We start from the raw sequence: 9,173 nt of genomic DNA on the forward strand, positions 1-9,173 counted from the left end.
GTTACTTCATCGGACCATTTTGATAATCCGCTCTTCATGTCCTGTATGTCTGTTTTAATATGGTCCAGTTCAGCCCGCATTGCCTTCGTATTATTGGTGACTTCAGACCTCAATCCTTGCAGTTCCGACTTGAGTGCATTAAAGTCATCCGACAGCGCACTTTTAAGTTCATTCCTTATAATTTTAGAAAGCTCTCCTCTCAAGGAGGACAAGAGCTCTTCTTTCATACCTTTAGCGGTCATGTCTGGGTTTTCAATCCCGGTGGACGAGGGCTGGTTCGACAAAGCTGGTGTGTTCTGCCTCGTGGTTCTTGTAGCGTTAACGTTTGGCCGTGGGCTGTTAGCATTAGCTTGGCCACCGTACTTAAATTTTTGAAGCTTTTCCGCCATTTACACCGACGTTCTGCGTGTAGTTCGACCGTTCCCCTGTCTGTGTTGTCTTGCTTAAACGTTTGAGCTGAACTTCACATATATTTAGCTGTTTTTTGAAAAAAAAAATATTGATTCTGCAGGAGCTCTGAAAAGTGCTTCCTACTCCATGCCTTGCTCACGAGCGCCCCCCGAGTTTCTGCTATTTTGAACTGAGTTTCACCAACCTGGCACTGGGTTTGCAGGCAGGTTTCTGCATTCCTCTGAAAAACGCCTTTAATCATGCAAACTACATCAAATCAAAGCTTAAAGTGTCAGCTTTTCAGCAACTGCTGTTTATAAGTCTTGCAACAAGTCTTTCCTTGTCTGAATTACTCATAACAGTGAGAGGAATGATGAATTTGAGCTTTTACTCGTGGGGAATTTTACCACATGAGTTGCTTTCAACTAAATGAGTGAATTGACCACAAAAGTAGTCAGTCTAATAAGGACAACACATCAAAGCAAAGCTCTGAGTCTAAGGATTTGATAGAGCCCAAAGGTGTTATGGTCAGATGATACTGGGGTTTACAGCAAGAGGTCAAATTCATGCTATTTCAAGCCATGTTCAGTGGCATCTCCTACAGGATGTTCTAAGTTGCTCTTGTATGGGACTTTTTGTGGAGGAACACACTCTGACTGCATTTGAATCTCCTGAATTTTGCCTTTACCCTAAACATACTGTTGTAAATTCCCTCTGACAGTATGCACATGCATATTAACAATATGTTAATTTGTTAAATATAATCTTGATTTAAGGATCTGAATATCTTTAGTCAGGCGTCTTTTAATTAGTCTGTTTTGTAATGGGGTTACTTAGGGGAAACCTATGGTTCTCAAAAGTACAAGTTGGGTGTTTTAGCCTTTAGATACTGAGAAAGTGGTCATCAACAATCTCATGAATGCTGGAGTCATACTTAAGTTACTTCCTGTTGTGTGAGACAAAGGGGTCGTGCCTCTATCTCCATACACCCACGTTTGGCCAAACAGGTCTCAGTCCTTCTCTAGCCAACTTTGTGATTTTTAATAAATAAAGGGTCTCAAAGGCACAAGTTGGGTGTGTTTGCAATAAAATGTGGGGATGTTGGGTCTAACAGCCAACACCCCTAATCTCCCCTGTATAGGGCACATTACCAGCAAATACGGTGGTAAAAAATGTATTAAATGGTCTAATAAAGACATGTTGGGTCTTTACTGCGATGTTGGGTCTGACCAATATCTCTGTATGGACCCATTACGTCTGTATAATCCACTTGTGATAAAAGAGCTATAGGGAGTTGTTGGGTTTATACTGCAATGTTGGGTCTGACCAATATCTCTGTATGGACTCATTACGTCTGTATAATCCACTTGTGATAAAAGAGCTATAGGGAGTTGTTGGGTTTATACTGCAATGTTGGGTCTGATCAATATCTCTGTATGGACCCACCAACTCTGTATTAGTCCCTCATAATTTTGTAGTCATGCTTCCTCTGCCAAAGTGTCATCCTCCGCCCACCTAAGACTTGAATGTGAAAGTGCTGAAAGGATCTATCGCCTGGTATTTAGGTCTGTTTCAGATGTTGAAGGGTACTTTAATGCACGTTTTTGAGAAATAATATTCAACATTCACCTCTGTTTATCCATATTTGAGTTCCCAATCTTGCTCTCGCGAGAAAAAAGTCTGATTTACATTCCTCCGGAAGCTTGGGGCGGTGCTGAGTGGGGGGACAGGAGGGCTACTAGCCCCACTAGCTGTCCCAGATGTTATCGAGTGCTAGCACGTCTCTCTCGCTCTCTCTCTCTCTGTCTCTCCCTCTCGCTCTCATTCTCTCTTGCAGCACCGCAAAGAAAAATAAATACAGTCCGAGTGAAGTGCTGGAGTCGTCACCGACAACTAAAGCCACGACCGATAACAAGTATGAGGGCTGTTGTGGCGAGCTAGCTTGATGCTAACTTCAGCTCTATACCCAAGGAAGGTGGCTGGCCCTGATCAGATTCCTGGCTGTGTGCTAAAGGGATACGCAGAACAACTGGCACCTGTCCTCAATGACATATTCAACATCTCCCTGGATCGGGCAGTTGTACCAGCAGGCTATAAAACCTCAGCAATCATCCCAGTACCAAAAAAGCCCACAGTTCACTCCCTCAATGACTATAGACCTGTTTCACTCACATCCATAATCATGAAGTGCTTTGAGAGGCTAATCAAAGATCATATTGTCTCTCTCTCCTCCCCCCAGCATTTGATCCATTCCAGTTTGCATACCGCCCTGACCGTTCAACTGAGGGTGCTATATCTACTGCACTCCACCTGTCCCTGGAACATCTGGAGAGGAAAAACACACAGGTCCGGTTGCTCTTTGCAGACTTCAGCTCCGCTTTCAATACAATCATCCCTCAACATCTGATCACCAAGCTGGGCCCTCTCGGATTGAACACATATCTGCAAAACTGGATATTGAACTTTCTAACAAACAGACCTCAATTCGTGCGGGGAGGTCATAACAGGCCCAGCACCATCACATTGAGCACAGGTTGTACTGAACTGGTTTTCCTCGTATCTGGAAAACAGGAAGTTCTTCGTCTCCATTCAGGATTTTAAGTCAACAACAGCGGACATCACTTATGGACTACCCCAAGGATCAATTCTGGAACCAGTTTTATTCTCCCTCTATATGCTACCCCTTGGACATATCATTCGGCAACACAACGTCTCCTTCCACTGTTATGCCGATGATACGCAGTTATACCTTTCACTTAAACCTCATGAACTACACAGTCTCAGCATACTCCATTCCTGTTTATCCAGTGTCAAGGATTTGATGGCAATGAATTTTCTACAGTTCAACAGCAATAAAAGAGGTTTTGATCTTTGGTCCAGAACATCACAAATTACAGATACAGTCCTCTCTAGGTCCACTCACCACCAATGTAAAATCTGTAGCAAAGAACACTGGAGTAACTTTTGACAGTCAACTGTCCTTTGAGCAGCACATCCGGAAGATCACACAGTCATGTTTTTACCAGCTAAGAAACATCTCCAAGATTAGACACATGCTCAGTTTTAATGACACAGAAAAAGTCATACATGCTTTCATATCATCACGCCTGGACTACTGTAACTCTCTTTTTACCTGTTTAAACTCACACTTGGTTTCACAACTACAACTCATCCAGAACTCAGCAGGCAGATTACTGACTAAATCTAGAAAGTCTTGTCATATCACCCCAATTTTAGCATGGTTACCAGTTAACTTTAGAATACATTTTAAAATTATATTAATTACATACAAGGCATGGTCTTGCTCCAGAATATATTAAGGAGCTTTTAACCCTGTACAGTCCAGCCAGGCCCTTGAGATCAGCTGATCAAAATCTCCTGGCTGTTCCTCAGACCAGACTTGAAACTAAGGGTGGCCGTGCTTTTTCAGCTATGGCCCCTTGGCTCTGGAACAGTCTTCCCCTTAATGTGAGATCAGCAGACTCCACAGAAGCTTTCAAGTGACTTCTTTAATCTCACTTATATAGAATGGCCTACTATAATTAATGTTTTATTGTTTTATTGTTTTTAAGGAAATATGTTTGTATCTATCTGCTCTGAATGCTTTTTTAAATGTTTCAATATGATTTTTTATGCTTTCTTCCCTTTTTATTGTAAATAATACTGTAAATCTTTTAATATGGAAAGCACTTTGTGCGTAAGCTTGAAAAGTGCTATATAAATAAAATTATTATTATTATTATTATTATTATTATAAACCTGAGACAGCTGGATAAGTTTGCTCACGAGGAGTGGGCCAAAATACCTGTCAACAGATGCAGAAGTCTCACTGAGAGTTACATAAATCACTTGATTGCAGTGATTGCCTCAAAAAGTTGTGCAACAAAATATTAAGTTAAGGGTGCCATCATTTTTGTGCAGTCCAGTTTCATCAGTTTGTTTTTTGAAATGATTCTTATGAACCACAATTCAAAAGCAGTGTCTGATTTTCATTAGTTAATTTTCAGTAAATTTTTTATTTATTATTACTTTTGTCACTTTTAAGTTATTTCAGTGACCACTGTGGGTTTTTCTTTCTTTAACGGAAGGGTACCAACAATTTTGTCCATGTCTGTACAATCCGCAGCGCAACCGACAGGTAGTTTTGGGGACTGCGCTGCCCAACGGGAAACACTTACTACCCCCCTTCCATTCATTGTGTATGGCAGCTTGACTCAAACACCGGTAGCGGTGAAGCTAGCCCTCAGGGGATGTCGACCTCGATGGAGAACAGAGAAACGCCGGAACAGCGGGACTTTATACCACTGGAAACCAATAGTAACCAAAAAAAACCTACACCAGCTGCTCATTTTGTCCTCTTTTTTGATTCCATTCTTTTATGTAGTTATTTAAGCAGTTTCATTCTGATTCCTTTATTCATTTTTCATGCCCAGTTTTATTTAGGTTTCCTTTCTTGTTTTCCTTTTCTTTTTTTTTTTTACATAGTTTGAGTGCATGTGTTTTATTGGTTAGGTTTCCTTTCTTGTTTTCCTTTATTGTTCATACAGTTAGATTGCATGTGTTTTATTTGGTAAGGTTTCCTTTCTTGTTTTTCTTGCCTTGGTAAATAGTTTAATTGCATGTGTTTTATTGGTTAAGTGTCCTTTCCTGTTTCTCTTAATAATGTATTATAAATCTCACGCTTCCCCTACCCGCAGATAGTGGAACCAGCTAAAAGTGAAGATTCACACAGCATACGCCAGACACACCCCATATATAGTTACCCTCATGCCGTAAATTGTATGTTAATCATAAGGCCTTGTAAATACATTTGGTGATTTCACCAGATCTCAACATGCCACTGAGAAGAATTCAGGTTTTGCACACAGCAACTTTATTATAAACTACAACAAAGTATACATCAAATTACTCAGTGTGAAATTCTTTCTCCACTACAAATGTTTTTTTGTTTTTTTTTAATTGAAACCATTTAAAGTAACCCAGGAAGGTCAGAGGTCAGGAAATGTGACAGCCAAAACATGGTTTCCTCTCCTAAATTCTCTGCAAAACAGACCCTCTATCCCTCCCCAACCCTGTCCCAAAGCCTGAGTAGTTGTGGAGAGGCCAGAGAGAGGCTTGGGCCGGGGGTAGAGAGGCATGGGGGTCCTGGGGAGGCCTGGTGGTTGTTTCCTGGCCGGAGGAAGGTTTAGGCTGGGGGTAGAGGTCCAGTGTGGGTGTTGGCTGCTTTCCCTGATCTGCGATTATTGTCTTCCCCAGCCTGAGAGGGGGTTAGGCTGAGGGTAGAGGTCCAGGGGTTGGTGTTGACAGGTGTACGTCAGCGGCGGTGGGCCTTTCCCTGCCAGAGGGTTATCTCTCCCAGGGTCATCTCATCTCCCAGGTTAGGGTCATCTCTCCCATGCTGCCCGGTGGGTCATGGGATTAACACAGTGGGCCATGGGAATAACTGCTAACAATAGCTGCTTGCCTTCAGCGTACTCCACCTTGGTGCAGCCTAGACCCAGCAGCCTCACTGCGGACACATGCATCTCCTCGTTCACCTCCACTTGCCTGTCCCCGCCACAGTAAAAAGTCTTGCTGTGGTCCGTGAAGATAATCTGGAAGGTGCTTCACATTCCTTGACAACCTTCTCTAGCCCTGCCCTGATCCTGTCCCTACACCTAACCTTCCCCACCTGCTTGCCTAACCCACAGATTGAGATGCCTCTGAAGGTTGTAGTTAATATTTCTGTTAACTTAAAAAAAAAATAGATAAAAGCTGTCTGAATTGATGCACTCACATCTTACACATTAAAGTCCAATACATCAGATGCATGAGTGACTCTTTACACTCTAATGACACTGACTGACAACAGTTACTACCAAGTATATGTTTAATACCTAGCTGTCTGTGGGTTTCATAGGCCACGTAATGCTGTCTGAGAAAATGATGATGAATGAATTTATTTACAGTTTATAACATTAAAGATATAAATATACAATATATAAATATATGACATAATACATTTATCATTAATTATTATAAGGCACCCAAAAGGCTTTCTCTTCCAACTCCCCAAGGTTTCCTCGTTATTATAGTGAACAGCATCTCTTTTCTGGTGTATAATAATTTTTATAATGTATAATCTGGAAAACCACATCCAGTGGTTCCCCTGATCAACAGCTGGATGTGGTCTTTATGGAGCATAGGCTGATGTAGAAAGCTTGTCCTCATTGTTGTCCCAGTCCCAGGCCTCTACGATGACCGTGAATAGAAACTATCACTATCTTGCTAGCATCATCGACTTTATATTGATAATACCGCCCGTACTGTGCCTCCTTCAAGCTCAGGTCCTCTACCAGAGGCCTGGGAGGTTGAGGGTTCTGCGCAGGATCTTAGCTGTGTACATGTATATACATTATACATTATACATTCAACTCAAATTTCACTGTAATTCCCACACTCTAGTAATCACCAATACTGCAAGATTACTACAAATACTCCATTGTTTTTAAGCATTCTGCATCTCCTTGCCAATGTTGTAGCTCAGGATCTTGTTCCAGTTGATCTTGGTGCGTGTCACAGGAAGCTGGCGGCGTAAGGCTTTGAAGGTAGTGTCCGACATGGGCTGGTAATTCTCGTTGATGGCCGTCTGATAGTCGTTCTCTGCAGCCTCCATGATCTTAAACTCCTTAGCCGTTGAAGCCTCATTAGAAATTGACATGGACTCCTGGACCTCTTTGTGGCTCACCAGCTGAACGTTGCCATCGTGAACGTTTGGTTGAAACTGATAGCACTCAATGCACAAGAAGATGTCTGTCGATAGTTTTCCCATAAATGGTACAGACTCCACTGGGATAGTGCTCCTTGATGTACGCCCGGGTAGAAGAGTCCACAGCACTCCTCCAGCCCTCCAGGGAGCCGTTGACATCATGGGGCTGAGGGTCATCATGGTTGCCAAAATGGAATGTAGAGTACAGGTAGAGTCCTATTCAGGAGCAAAATTTTGCCATGCCCTGCACATTTTGAAAAACACAGACATAGAGAACAGGTCAAATGGCAAATGGAGACAATCTTCAAAGTGGCCACAGAAAACTTTCCAAAAGCTTTGATAGTTATACCGCTGATCAACTTCTCAAAATATTTACCAGCTGCAGACAAAAACTGATATAAACACAATAATAAAAAAACTTCCCACACCTTACAAAATTATCAGAAGCAAGTTTTCAAACCGTACATGGCAATGTACACTGGTCTCCAAGAATGGCAGAACGAATATTATCTCACTGGAGAACAGGTCTTGAATTAAAATAGCTAGATTAATACTCAGATACTTGAACTTGTAATAATTTTTGCTTATATAATGAATACAGGGTTTTCTTAGTTTTGGTCTCAATTCCAGTCAATTTCATGAAACTTTTCACATTACAAGCACAATGAATGAAGGGAGCAGGCCACAGTGTGTGTTTTATCTCATGTTTTGTCATATTTTAGCAGATTTGGCATCAATATTGCCATGGGCCCTGTCTCTTGTTTTTTTTTTTGAAGGGCGGACAGGCCGGCGCCACATATACTTGAAGGTAAAGGCTGAAAAACATTGAAATGTGTAATGATCCGGATTGGATATCACAAGCGGTTCCTACAGTAGACCCCTGGAGTGTTTTTTTTTTTTTTTTTTTTGTGCTGAATGTAATTTCCTTCTTTTCTTCTCCTCACTTTTTTTCCTTTAAGGAGAGGGCTGAAAAACATTGAAATGTGTTGACAATAGGCCTGCAATTTTTCGAGCTACAGAGGGCACACACACCCACACACACACACACACACATAACAACAACAACAAAATATATTAATATAAAAAGCAACATTTGGAAACTGCACAGAATTAAAACAATAAAAAGGATAACATACCAATATGTAATATTCATCATAAATATCCGAGGCAGTCCTCTTTTTCATGTGGGTATTGACCCGTCCTGTAATATGTTCAGACTTAACAGCAACCCAGGCATTGCTTTAACTTACTCTACTTTAACAAACATTAACATAAAGCTATAAAAGAAAAGACTTTTTCAGCTGATGTTAGTTGTAATGCTAGCATAAATGCTAAAAGAGCTAACTGGACAACATTCCTTCTCCAGGCAAGGTAACATTACTTCTCCTGACGACCACCGGCTCTACCACCTAATGAAGTGTAATTAACATGATAACCTCAAACATCTTAGACAAAAGCCATTAACAAAAAATAAAGAAATCAGCTATATATCTTGCCTTCAACGTACTCCACCTTGGTGCAGCCTAGATCCAGCAGCCTCACTGCAGACACACGCATCTCCTCGTTTACTTCCACTTCCACCCTGTCCCCGCCACAGTAAAACGTCTTGCTGTGGTCCGTGAACATAATCTGGAAGGTGCTTCTCTGGGCTGGGAATAATCGGTATATTTCCCGCGGGTCTGTAGGCATCGAATAAATTATCCCCCCCTGCTGGTACCGCACCTTCAAGGAGGTGTGTCCTTTACACGCCTAAGTGAAGTAAACCGTGACCCTGACACGGAATCCCCTATGGACCAGCGGGTGTATTACACACTTGTCTGTGATACTGGGTTGCCCTCTCAGGCCGGGGCAAACAATAACTGCAGATCAGAGACAGCAGCCAACTCCCACACCGGACCTCTATCCCCGGCCTAAACCTCCCTCCTGCCGGGAAACACCCACCAGGCCTCCCCAGGACCCCCATGCCTCTCTACCCCCAGCCCAAGCCTCTCTTTGGCCTCTCCACAGCTACTCACGCTTTGGGACAGGGTTGGGG

The 9,173-nt window shown here is 42.2% G+C and overlaps 1 pseudogene; it reads right to left on the reverse strand.

The window, feature by feature from the left end:
• Positions 1–6,872: 6,872 nt before the first annotated feature.
• Positions 6,873–8,827, reverse strand: LOC146304452 (F-actin-capping protein subunit alpha-2 pseudogene; annotated as a pseudogene).
• Between the last annotated feature and the right edge of the window lie 346 nt (positions 8,828–9,173).

Source organism: Lutjanus erythropterus, chromosome 24 (assembly GCF_056507025.1).
Source record: "Lutjanus erythropterus isolate fLutEry1 chromosome 24, fLutEry1.hap2, whole genome shotgun sequence".
In the NCBI taxonomy this organism is placed as follows: Eukaryota; Metazoa; Chordata; class Actinopteri; order Lutjaniformes; family Lutjanidae; genus Lutjanus; species Lutjanus erythropterus.